Source organism: Pungitius pungitius, chromosome 19, assembly GCF_949316345.1.
Source record: "Pungitius pungitius chromosome 19, fPunPun2.1, whole genome shotgun sequence".
Taxonomy (NCBI): Eukaryota; Metazoa; Chordata; class Actinopteri; order Perciformes; family Gasterosteidae; genus Pungitius; species Pungitius pungitius.
Genome location: NC_084918.1, coordinates 13257012 through 13268775, shown reverse-complemented (window position 1 = coordinate 13268775; position 11764 = coordinate 13257012). Strand labels below are relative to the sequence as shown.

The window sequence follows — 11764 nt, the reverse complement described above, 5'->3', positions numbered from 1 at the left end:
GTTCAAAGTGGCCGTAGGTGGGGGGGGGGGCACATATCTTAGTATGTCCTCGGGCAGCCAATGGGCTAGAGCCGGCCCTGTTTGCATGGAATCTACTCGCACCAATACACTGATGAAATGTGATACGTTTGGTGGCTACAACTATTTTGTGCTGAAAGGCAGCCGTTTACTTACTATTCATTACTTTGTTAAAGTACAGCCTCTCGTACCTTATTGCTTTATTATTAAGTTTTGTATCATGTGTCATCAAATTTTAAATCCTGTTAAAATGTATATAACATCATCCGTGTAAATTCTTATCTTGTGAGAAATTTGGATAATGAACATTATTGATTTGTCACAGCCCGGCTCGTAGGTCAAGTAGGGACAAGAAACATAAAAAGGAAAATGAAAGTGTATTTTTGTGAGGGGTGTCGGTCAGTACCACCAGTTGTGTAATCGGGGATGTGTGCGTTATGAGGTGTGGGTTGGTCTTGGCAGAAACCAAACCTGAAGCAGGACCAAAACACAACAGGCAGCTACAGGACCATGTGCCTTGGAGCTCACCATGCGACACTGAAGTGGGCTTCTATCCTCCATGAGCTCCAGGGGACCAGTTGTGTATAGAAGGCTCACACTGACAGCCAATGAGATTGCAGCATTATTGCCGCTACCTGAAACGTGCTGAAACACCTTGTTCGAGGTTCTGGAAAGCCAACGTCACCGTGCTATCTTCAGAACCTTACACTGAATGTTCTCCAGAACTCTAGGTGAAAGAGAGACTTCAATGATAGAAAGATATTTACAAATCAAGAAATGTTTATCCCACTCTGCTGCCTACTGGTTATCACTAGATTGTAGAGACAGACTAAACATCAAGTTCTGGATTTGTTTTAATACTGTTTACTTCAATAATTCACATATCAATGACACATTGACACATTAGTGAGTTGGAATTATTTATGAAACACAACAGAGACAAACACTCTCCCTTGTGTCTAAGAAGGCCCTGTTAGCGAGGACAGTGGGGGCAGAGATGGACGACGAGGTTTCTATGGAAATAGAAGCCAGAGTACCATAAGTTATTCCTGTCTACAGAATCATACACTTGTATGGGTGAAAATGCAATAGAATGCAATAGCTCATGACCTACTGTATAACATTGAAGTTACTACTTCTTTATGCTTTGAATGAGAGAAAATAGACTATAGATGAAGTTAAAGTTAAAAATGAGTCAAAATAAAGACAATTTCATCCATTGCCCATTCAGAGCGATTCACCTGACTATTGTTAATGTACAAATTGTAACATAAGTCTGGAATAAAAACTGAACAAGGAAGGCAAAGCATTCAGTAACTACTTTCTAAATGCATCTCATACTAATTCCGTCCTCTGATTCCAGTGTCTTTATTGTGTGATCTTGCTCTTCTGACATTCATTCCTTAAGGATCTATAGATGTACGAATAACCTCCTGTGACGACCCTCTCCGCCTCCGGCTGGTGTACCTGCAGGTGGGTGTGGCAGAGGGTCGTCAGGGAAGTAGGAACACCTAAGGTAATCAGCAGCACTGGCAACACATGCACTCTGATAAAGGTGATAAAGGGCCCTCTGGTCCCAGTTGCTCTCTCTCTCTCTGCCTTGAGACACCCAGTTTGATATTTTAAAGAGTATAGTTTGTTCTGACACAATACAACGCCGCACACACACACGTGGCTCGGATCGTGACAAGTTGGGGCCAAATCTGACTTCTTTAAGGCCGTTAGCTGCTACAAAGAAATTGTGGTTTTGTCTGACATGAAAGGTGTCTGTGGGATGCATGTGTGTTGGTAATAGCCCAGAAAAAAGCATATTTTACTATACCTGGAGTGTTGCAATAGCCGGTTGTGTGTCCATCCAGGCAATTTTATTTAAAAAAAACATATCGTAACTTCTTTGTAATAATCCAAAATAATTTTAAATGTGTGGGTATTTTTCCAAGTAGGCCATTGACTGGTCGGATTGGGACATGCAGTTTCCCGTGCAGATTTAATGTGGTAAAATTTGCTTTAAAATACAAAGAAAGCTGTCTTTTGTTGTCACCGCAGCTTTGACTTAAGCAGCAAATCCGTGACCGTAGAGTGTACATTCATGTATCCAAGGGCGTAATTATGGTTTAGACATTGGGGGGGGGGGGGGGGGGGGGTCCAAATGAATACCCTATCCCATCTTTAGTGGATATTGGGCTGGTGTTGGTAGGTGTGGTGTAACAGTAATCAATCTCCTCTCTGGTTGGGCATTTAATAAACCGTTTGTATATAGGAAGTTCATGGCTGAGGCTTCCTTTGTTAAAGTCCCCAAGGACAATAACCAAGGAGTCCGCGTTGGTCCGCTCCACACGCCGTATCTGGTCGGCGAGTGTCCGCTGTGCCTCTTGCACGTTGCCTGCATGTAAACACCGAGCAGGATAAATGAAGCGAACCCACGGGGGAGTAAAAGGGTTTAATTATTTAGAGCAGCAGAACAGTGTTGTTGGATCATTGTTTCGTCATTGCACCAGCTGATATTGGAGTAGAAGCAGATTCCTCCACCCTTCGTCTTGCCGGAGAGCTCCGATGTTTTCTGCTGTATATTGGGAGGGACATATTGGTATTTTCTCAATATTGGGGGGGACACAATCCACAAACAATTTTAGAACAACATTGAAGCAAATTAAATGTGCGCTGCAACGCTCTATTTAGCAAAACATAGTTATATTGCTGTTTTCAAGAAGAGTTGATGTTCCCTATCAGGATCATCGGGATCCAACCCTGGGTTTCTGTGTAGCAGGCGAACGGCCTACCACTGTGCTACGAGAGGTGGTGACTCTAATGCAGAGACAGAGAGACGAGTTGTTATGAGGGAAAAAAAAGATTTCTTTACTTAAATACAGCAGAGGGTTCCACAAGTTTTGAAAGCCACACAAAAATACTTCCAACAAAAAAAAAAACTGAGGGTGACACTTCCAAGACTCAGCAAAAACAAAGAAACTCAGGTGGCTTTTAAAGGCTAGAAAATAAGGCACAGGTGAAAACAATCAAGGCCCCCCACATGTGACTGAAATAGCTGGAAGGTTGAGGACCCCACATGGCCCTTCAGGGTACTGTAGTACAAAAACCCTGACAGTACCCAATAAGAAGCAACAATTGAATCACAATTTGATGGCAATTGAGTGGTTATGTTCAAAATTTTATTAAATTAAATCCAGATGTGTACTAGATGAAACCTTTTACTGTAAAATAAAATTTGTAATTAACAAAAGCCCATGAACAGTAAGTATGAAATAAATTATAATATCTATCAACTGAAAAAGAGATGAATTCAGCAAAAACGTTGTGACAAGGCCCAACAGTTTTGTAGTTGTTTTAGTACAATACAATTGGGTGAATTATTGTTTTATTTGCCATTCACAGGAACACCAGCAGTGATATTTCGATCCACCCCCCAGTTCCTCCTCCTTCCTCTTACAGATCATCTTGGTTCAAAGACCTGTGACTTCTGCATTTAACTTATCAGACAGCAGACTGCACTGAAGAAGAAACACTCAATGTAAGTTAATGTCAGTTTCATCACCTGATTTGGTAACGCTTTACCTTAATAGGGCCTTGTAATAACCAATAATTAATAGGTAATAAGGCCCTTGTAAGTCCTTACAAGATGCTCATTAACATTTATAAGCCTCTATAAGTGTTATTAATGGCATGGCTTAATTGCAGGCTATAACACATTTATAAGCTTTTTGCAATGCCTTTATTATTCTTTTGTTTTCTTATTGTTCATCTATTATAAGTTAACTATGCACTTGTTAACAGTTAACTATGCGTTTTGCAGCTACCGGATCAAAAACAATGTCTTATAAAGGCTAATAAATAATTTATTGTGCATTATTATGCCTTTAAGAATCTCTTTTGTTTGCTTTACTAAAATAAAATATAATTTATTAATACCGTTACTATTAGTTAACTATGCACTTGTTAACAGTTAACTATGATTTTAGCAGCACATAGCAAAAGGAAAAAACTGTCTTTTTTATTGAAATATAAAGTTACAAGAGATTTCTTATTATTCAACAAAAATTTTACTGATTGCCTGTTGTATAAATGCAAAGAAAATTTGCAATATTTAAAATGATATTAGAGATGAAGAGGAAGTACAAAGGATAAACGAGGAAATGTTTTTGCTATCAGGGTAAGTCATTTATTTAAGGGTTAAAATTGTAATAACACAAACAAAGTGTGTGAGGTTCATCGGTCCTGTAATGCAGAGCAACAGAGACTCAGAGTTATTCACAGTAACTAAACTCTTATTATTATTGTGATGTGTGTGATACATAAAGATTACATAGACTCACAGATATGAGCAGTTAAGGGGAGAACGCTGCTAAAACAAAGAGCTGCACTTGATCTAATTGTCCCTCTGTTATGGATGTGGCTTCTTTGGTAAGAGGGAGACATTCATAGTTTGATTCTCATCCAACACTCAGAGTCGTACTCATTCCCAGACTTGTGAGCTGTGGTCTCTTCACACACAGGAGCTTGTGGTTGTACACAGCATGTTGAACGCTTCCTAGAACACTGATGTTGTGTTTGTGAATCAGGTGGTGAGTGTCATGGCAGACCAGTCTGTTAGGATGGTGACAGCCATCGTGTTGCAGAGTGTCTTCTTCCTCTCAGGTGAGCTTTATATTTCACTTCAATCATTTACTGTTTGGAAAATATCATTTCAACCTAAATTCATGTAAATTTTACAATGTGTGTTTTCCTCCTGAGCTCTTTTATCACGGAGACAAAACTGACGTAGTTATTTGGAGACAGAGACGGGTTTGGTCCCACTGGGCTCGGCCTTGTGGGGGATAGTTGTAAAACCAAAAAGATGAATCAACACAAACTGTTCAGGGAAAAAAAGAACACACAACGCTAAACATTACTGCTGAAGTAGATTTCTCTTTGTGTTCATGTTATTGTTGTGTTTTTACACATTTTAATCACCACTGTTAATCATTGGTTTGTTTCACAGGTGATTCTGCTGATTGTGATAAGACTTCACATCTATTCTTTACTGCACCGCAAGAGATGGAAGCACTGACTGGATCTTGTTTGAAAATTCCGTGTAACTTCAGCGTTAAATCAGGATTCAACAGCGCAACAGAAATCTTTGGAGTGTGGATTAAAACTGACTACACACTTTCAGATAATGTGATTTTCAACAGTAGTGGGACAGTTACCACATATCCCATGAATTTTACTGGAAACTTGAGTCAGAAAGACTGCACCACTTTATTTTCCAGTTTAAAGACAAATTACACAGACACATACTACTTGAGGGTCGTGAACTGGCCATATCGAGCAACAGCTGTTTGTGATTCTCTTCAAATTACAGTTAAAGGTAAGAGACTTTTTTTCTTTTTTATAAAACAATTCATGATGTCATTATTTAGAATTAAAATGTGAATTAATTAATGTGAACATAAATTCATAGTGACACCAACGAGGGAATGAACTGTTTACACTTCCTGGATATGAATGGATTTTTTTGTTTACTTCTATTAATAATCCCATGAGAAAGCTGCCTGTACATGACGACCTTTGCATTTAACGCTTGAAAAGGGGGAAGTCTCAAATGCTCATTTTTTCTGACTATTTACCATCATTAATAATCACTAATTAGTGAAAATTAACATTTTCTTTTTTCAGTTCATATTTTGGACATGGTGTTTTCTCTGTTTGCTTCAATATGAGGTTGAGGTTTTTATTTAATTACCGTATTTTTGCGACTATAAGGCGCACTGGATTATAGGACGCACCTTCAATGAATCGCCGATTTTAGAACTATTTTCCTAAATAGGGCGCACCGGATTATAAGGTGCATAGAATAGAAGATACTGCAATAAAACGTTTGACTGGGGTTGCGTTATGCATCCACTAGATCGGGCTGTGCTAAATCAAACTTTATTAAGCGTTCACTCCCATGGTAACGTTGTTCAAACGTTAATGTGGATATTATCAATATCTCTGAACCTCCAACTTTTGTTCTTGATTAATGAAAACATTCTTGGCAAATGCTTTCGTGCATCTTGCACCGAGAGGCAGCGCTGGGACAGATGGTGGCGCCTCGCGGCCCCGACATCCAACTACGAGCTTTTTAACTACAGCAGCTTTAATGTACGCTGTTGGAGCTGGAATTACCGCGGCTGCTGGCACCAGACTTTCCCTCCAATGGATCCTCGTTAACCAGTATGGATCAACCAATTGATCCATATATATGGCGCTCCGGATTATAAGGCGCACTGTCGTTTTATGAGAAAAAAAAAGGATTTTAAGTGCGCCTTATAATCGCGAAAATACGGTAAGCAGTGTAAGAAATTCAGAAGGGAAATGTTGATGACTCTGATAAAAATTAGGAAAATGCCCCAAACAAACACAATATTTAATGAACAAAAAATATTATTATATTAACAATAACATAATAATATATTGATCTCACATGTAGAAGAGTTTTTTTTATCATAGACTGTAGAGTCAAGTCGTGTTGCTCTTTTTTCAGTGTACAAACTGTATTTGACTTGAAACCACAGATTCTCCTCCAAAGCCCAGCATTGAGATCCTAGGTGATCTGAAGGAGAAGGAGTCTGTCTCTATAAGCTGCTCAGCTTCCACTCCCTGTCCACACTCTCCTCCTCAACTCACCTGGAACCTCCAACCAGACTCTCACAACATGATGGAGGAAAACACAGATGGAACCTTCACAACTAAAATCCAGAAGAACATCACTCTGTCACATGAACATGATGGATTCATCATCACCTGTTCTGCAAGATATCCTGTGAATGAAGGAAAAGGTGTGAAGACGTCAGAGGAGACAAAGACTCAGTGTTTCATGTGAGTGTTTGTTCTTTGATCCTGTCAGCATACCATGATTCATGTGTTGACACAATGTCAGCTGCATCAAGTTTAATGTCACATTTTCCTCAGATGCTCCCAAGAACACCTCAGTGTCCATCAGTCCATCAGGTCTGGTGTCAGCAGGTAGCTGGGTGAACCTGACCTGCTCCAGCAGAGCCAAGCCTCCTGTGAGCCGCTTCACCTGGTTCAAGACCAGCAGAGATGGACCAATCAAAGTATCTGAAGGAGACTTTTACAGCTTCATAGTCACTGATGGAGGAGTTTATTACTGTGTGGCCACCAATCAGCTTGGTAATCAAACATCCTCAGAGATCCATCTGAGTACAGCAGGTAACTAATAAAGGAACTTCAGCAATCAATATTGTTACATTCCCATAGTGTCTTCATTTAGTCACTTCTGTTGTTTTTTTCATCTTGTCTTGAGGTGGAGTTAATGATCTACCATTGGGATCAGTTCTTGGAGGAATCATTGGGATCATCGTGCTCATCGGCCTGGTTGTTTCTGTTTGGTCAGTAGCATAATTATGAAATGTGGTCTTTTTTTTGGTACTCTGTGTATTAGACCCAACGTTTTGTCTTGCAGGCGTTTGAAGTCACCACATCCAACTGCAGAGACAGTGACAACAGAAGAAGAAGGCGTCCACTATGGAGAGATTAACTTCTCGAGGCTCGGACCTGGACCGTCCTCTGTCCCTGAGCAGGACAGTGGACAGCAGCAGGATACGCTGTATGCGCAGGTCAAAGTGTCCCAGGCAGCAGACAACGTCACACGGACTGCTGACGTCCCCGAGGATCTCTACGCTCAAGTGAAGACAAAATGAGCCTTTTCCTCTGGTTACATTTGTGTTGGATTCTTCACATGCTTTTTACAAACATAACAAAAAACGAGCTTCATCTGTTGATTTATGGAGAAAAATAACCGTGAGAAAATGTAATCTTCACTGTTCACAGTTAAAGGGGAACTTCAAACCTCCACAGCCTTTATACTTTTAACACAGTGAGGTTTGTGTTTATCAGATCAGTACAAATTAAAGTCCCGTGGCTCTAAATAGAGAAGTAGTCTAAAAGACAGCGCTCTTTATATGTCAACATGTACAATGATAACATTTGACCTTTTTGATGTTTGTGGAATTTTTACTTTGTTGTATTTTCAAAGTTTCTTTAAACCTCCTTTATTGAGCCATTCAGTTCTTTTACATCAACCACGTTTTATTGTACTTTTTCCTCTTCAAAATCATTTACTGCATATGTATTCATTGCAATGTAATAAAAACCATATACACAACTTAATCCCACTAGCATTATATGGTCCATAATTTCACATGTCTGTAAACAGCTTTTGAAAATCTTTCTACTTAAATCACAAACATTCTAGCAGTGGCAGAACGAATTATATGTAACAATTGTGTGTAAAACTTTTCTGAAAAGATAATCTTTGGATTTCAGCCTAAAAACATTATCAGCCCAAACGTTGAGTAAATAAACATCTCAAAAGGCACAACAAGGTTGTGTTGACTGTGTTTCAGTGAATGGAGGCAGTGGCATTAGCTTCAAACACCTCGAATATGACTTACGGAGAACAAATTCCTTAAAAGACAGTAAGTCCGTCTGTCCAATCTCCAGACGTGCTGTACCTGGCCTCCCTCTCTGACAGCTTCCGGCTGATGTAAACCACGGGGCGGTCGACCCCCCCCACCTCCTGGGACAAAACGGCCCCCAGCCGTCGTTCTGCAGGACAAAAGGGAGAGAAAAGTTAGGTGTGTGGAGGCGCGGCTCCCCACAGAGAGTCTGTTTCACAGTCTCAAACGCCCGCTGGCACTGCTCCGACCACTGGACCGGATCTGACGCACCTTTCCGGGTCAGGTCGGTTAAGGGGCTGGTGAGGTCTGCAAAGCCGGCGATGAACCGTCTATAGTAACCTGCCAGCCCCAAAAACCGCCTCACCTCTTTTTTTGTCTTGGGGCGTGGGCAGGCCGCAATAGCTTCCGTCTTGTCCACCTGAGGACGCACCTGCCCACCCCCCAAGTGGTACCCCAGATACCGTACCTCCCTCCGTCCAACTGCACACTTCCCCGGGTTGGCGGTGAGCCCGGCCCGCCTCAGCGACGCCAGCACCGCATCCACCCGCCGCACATGCTCCGCCCATGTGGTGCTGTGGATGATTACATCGTCCAGGTACGCGGCCGCATATGCGGCATGTGGACGCAGCACCCGGTCCATGAGGCGCTGGAACGTGGCCGGGGCACCGAACAAGCCAAAGGGAAGCATGGTAAATTGGTACAAACCATACGGAGTGGAGAAAGCAGTTTTCTCTTTGGACTCTGGAGTTCGTCGACCCGGGGCATTGGGTAGGCATCGAATCGTGATACGTCATTCACCTTGCGATAGTCCACGCAGAACCGCACGGCCCCATCTTTCTTGGCCACCAGAACGATGGGGCTGCACCAGGCGCTGTTGGACTCTTCTATTACCCCCATCTCCAACATAGCCGCTAATTCCTCCCGAACCACTTTTCTCTTGTGTTCGGGCAGTCTGTAGGGTCGTGACCTCACAGTCACACCCGGGGGAGTCTCGATTCTGTGCATTATCAGGTCAGTCCGGCCTGGCAGGGGGGAGAACACATCAGCAAACCGCTTCTGCAACTGGGCCACGTCTGCCCTCTGGTCCTCAGAGAGCCGGGCCTCACACGGGAGCGGGGTGGGATTGACCGCTTTTGGCACCTCCGGCCCCAGGTCCTCTCTTTCCGATACTGTGGACACCAGAGAAACAGACTCCACCTCCCTCCAGGCTTTCAGGAGGTTGAGGTGGTATATTTGTGTAGCACCGCCCCTGTCAGACCGCACCACCTCATAATCGACGTCCCCCATCCGGCGTGTGACCTCGAAGGGCCCTTGCCACTTAGCCAGGAGTTTCGAGTTGGAAGAAGGAAGTAATACAAGTACCTTTTCTCCCGGTGTGAATTCTCGCAGCCTGGCTCCTCTGTCGTACAGCCGTTGTTGTCGTTCCTGGGCCTGGAGCAAATTCTCCCGTAACATCCTACCCAGGGTGTGGAGCTTTGCTCTCAGGTCCAGGACGTACTGGATCTCGTTCTTGCCGGGGCTCGGACCTTCCTCCCAGCTTTCTTTAATAAGGTCCAGCACCCCTCTTGGTGATCTGCCAAACAAAAGTTCAAAGGGAGAAAAACCTGTGGAGGCCTGGGGGACCTCCCGGACTGCAAACAACAGAGGATCAAGCCATTGGTCCCAATTACGTTCATCTTCGCTAATAAATTTACGGATCATAGACTTCAGTGTCCTATTCATACGTTCCACCAACCCGTCAGTCTGGGGATGGTACACGCTTGTGCGGACCGACTTAATGCCTAGTAACCCGTAAAGTTCTCTCAGTGTGCGCGACATGAACGAAGTGCCCTGGTCTGTTAGAATCTCTTTCGGGATTCCAAGGCGCACCAGTTGACCATCAATTTTTTTTTTAGGCTGAGCGTAGAGTATCATCACGAGACTGCTCGAGTGGAAAATCTTCCATGGAGCGGAACTCGGGAACCGCTGGAGTCTCCACGGGAGGCTCCGCCGGTTCCCCCTCCCCCTCGGCAGCGTCGGACGACCTCGCGTCACCTCTGAGCACCGCACACGTATCGCATATCCCTGTCGGTCGTGAACGCACCCCCGCAGCCTGCCCCATTAGCGTGTTAAATCCCGCCCAATCCGTTCCCAAAATTACGGGGTGCGTCAGGTGGGAGCTAACCGCGACCTTTATCCTATATTTTTTTCCCCTGAACCTAAGTTCTATGGACACTATGGGATACTCGTGAATGTCCCCGTGCACACACCTAATCCTCACCCGCGATGCCTCCACCAATGCCCCGGGCCGAACCAGGCTCTGATGGATCATAGACTGCGAACAGCCCGAATCCATCATCGCCTGGCGTATACCCCCCTGGATTCTTACCGGAACGCGGTACGTCGCTCCCGGGCCGGGGGAGGGTGCTGGAGCGCCGGCAACCCGGATCACCTGCCCCACCTCCATCAGCGGGCAATCTCTCCGGAGGTGTCCCGGCTGCCCGCACCGCCAGCACGCCTGCCCTGGCGTTTGAGACACTCCCTGTGGGTCGGGAATGGCGCCGCCGTCTGCTGCTGCCGTGGAGAGTATGCCGGGGGGAACGCGGCCCGTCGCGGGGCCGGTGTGGGTCGCTCCACTGGCCCCAGCTGTCTTCCTCCCCCGCTGGGATGCACCGCCAGATGGTCCTCGACCAGGGTAACCGCTGCCTCCACGGTCGGGGGCCGGTGACACTGCACCCACGCCGCAGTCCATTCCGGGAGCCCCACCATAAGCTGCTCCAACACCACCTTCTCCATTACTGCCTGCGCCCCACCCGGCCCGTTCGGCAGCAACCATCTGGCCGCGGAGTCCTTGAGCCGCTGCCCGTATGAAAACGGACGGTCCTCCGGCCCCAGCCTGGCCTCGCGAAACCGGCGGCGGTGGTCCTCCGGGAGTAGTCCCAGCCTGTCCACCACGGCCTTCCGGACGGCCGCATACTCCCGTCGCGCCGCCGGTGGGAGTCCCATGGCCGCCGTCTGCGCTTCCCCCGTCAGGAGCGGTAACAGCCGCACCGGCCACTCGTCCTCCGGCCAGCCACACGCCTCCGCCGTCGCCTCGAAGGCCTCCAGGTATGCCTGGACATCATCCCCCGCTGTCAGCCGGTGGAGTGTCAGCCCGGCCAACACCGCCATCCCGGGCGCCGGTCGGTATCTCCTGCCTGTTGTTGTCCGTCATTGTCCCCCCTCCACGTTTGGCGCCACTGTAACAGCTGGGTTACTATGGGGGGAACGTAAGGACTCACAGACACCTGTTCACAGTTGGTAACCGT

At 45.4% G+C, this 11764-nt stretch overlaps 1 long non-coding RNA gene across 1 annotated transcript; it reads left to right on the top strand.

Moving 5' to 3' along the window:
- The first annotated feature begins 6859 nt into the window (after nucleotides 1–6859).
- On the top strand, nucleotides 6860–8490 carry LOC119198637 (uncharacterized). The gene is made up of 3 exons (XR_009942776.1): nucleotides 6860–6873; nucleotides 6967–7227; nucleotides 7322–8490. It is a non-coding gene; the product is annotated as an uncharacterized LOC119198637 (long non-coding RNA).
- The last annotated feature ends 3274 nt before the right edge of the window (nucleotides 8491–11764 follow it).